Here is a 2069-nt window from a genome sequence, read left to right as displayed (position 1 = left end):
TAAAAATTTTTTTGTTTGGTAAAAATGCGTGAAAATTTAATGCAAGGCTCCTGATATATTGTTACAATAGCAATTGTAAAATATTAAAAATACATAGGCACACATTTTTTTTATAAGCATTTGAAGTTCAAAAATTGACAAAATATGTAAAAATCACGAAAATTAGTAAATGATTTTGAATTAATAATTCGTAAAAATTTTTCTTTTTAGAACTAAGATTTTAAAATGTAATACAAGATAATGTTTTATCTATTGGGCCAAAAAGTGTAAACAATTAATACAAGGCTCCTGATACATTGTTACAATAACAGCTGAAAAATATATATAAAAATACATAGGCACAATTATTTTTTATAAGCATTTGAAGTTGAAATTTTGACAAAATTTATCAAATTTAAAATTGAATAATTATTTTGTAGTTCAAAATTTATAAAATGTTCAACTTTTATATTTAAGGATTGAAAATTTAAAACAAGATTTCACGTAAATATTTAATTCTGTTACCATAAATTCTAAGGAATACATAGAAGCACAGTTTATTTTTATTGTAATTTTAAGTTCAAATTTGGATGAAATTACATATTAAAAAACCTGGAATAACTATTTTAGTTATTTTGTTGTGATTGTATAATATTATTTGTGGGTACTTGAAACTTCTAAAGTATACTATTATATATCTATGATAGTACCACGATTTGTTGTTGATGTATAACGCGTTACCTACTGGATATTGTGATATGATTAATTTGGAATTTATTGTTGATACCTATTATAGGTCAATTTTTTTTATTACTATAGATAAGTATACCTATAATATGTATGTCTAATAACTAGACTGACAAATCGTCTCCGCTCAGAATCGTTTTTCTTATACAGTGATATTATATCATTGAATTCAAATTTAATACTATCCATTTACAGTGGCCCACTTGTAACCTACTGTACAGCAGAGCGACATCCACTAACCCACCTTTTTTATTTTTTATTTTTTATAAGATATATACAAACTGTTCCTTTAGGGACAATAAGAATATGTGATATTCGAAAAAAAACAATATTTACATGAAAACGTGATGAGAGGAGTCACCCAGTGGTTACACCACCCTTACTTGATAATTATTTTAGGGAGAAGTTTTGACAGTTAATTATAATTTTTGATAAGAATGTCAACTATTTCTAGTAAGTGTATATAGTATATATACTTTCTGTTCAATATATAAATAAAATATTATTAATTATAATGCTCGATAAAAACTTGCTACAAGTATTTTAAGGGCCTTAGGGAGAGAGGTTGAATATATCACGCACCGACAAACCGTCCTGTTTGTCACTGTGGAAACTACTGATAAGTGTTTATAATGTCTAAACAAAACACATGGTTTTTTGTCATGCTGTACATTGATGCAAACTTCTATTTAAAAAGAAATTTTATTTTTCCTATCATTTAGCGGCAATTCAAAAATGTGTTTAGGGAGAGAGGATAAACTGTGTGAAGATACAAACCTACTCAAAAAAATACTTACGGTTTAGCAATTTTATATTTTAAACAAAACAAATTATAGAGAAGAGTATTGTGATTATAATTTTGAAGAGATAACTTATAACAAACTGTATGTTATCTAACATTAAAAAAAAAAAAGAAAGAAACTCTAATTGTGACAAGCTTAGGGAGAGAGATTTAGGGTACTTAACTATGTTTCATACTTAAACTAATACATAATTCAACTTCAAAATATTGAGCCCTTGTAAGGGCCATAATATTGAAACTAACACATTAATTATAACTTTATTCAACGCATATATTGTGAACACAATAGCTGTGTGACAAGGAATAACCCATATTTTTGAAATGACACATTTGTTTATTTCTATTAAAATAATATGTTTTATCGATGTATAAATAATGAAAAATACGGCATATAATGTCTTATCATATTGTCTACTTGATAGAGTAGTACCCAAGGCCGAAAATATAATAGTGACTACCAGGGTGGGTTTAGGACCAACAGATCCACAACTGACCAAATGTTCATTCTAAGACAAATCATCCAAAAACATTTGGAATTTGA

Source organism: Acyrthosiphon pisum, chromosome A2 (assembly GCF_005508785.2).
Source record: "Acyrthosiphon pisum isolate AL4f chromosome A2, pea_aphid_22Mar2018_4r6ur, whole genome shotgun sequence".
NCBI lineage: Eukaryota > Metazoa > Arthropoda > Insecta > Hemiptera > Aphididae > Acyrthosiphon > Acyrthosiphon pisum.
This window is presented reverse-complemented; position numbering follows the sequence as displayed.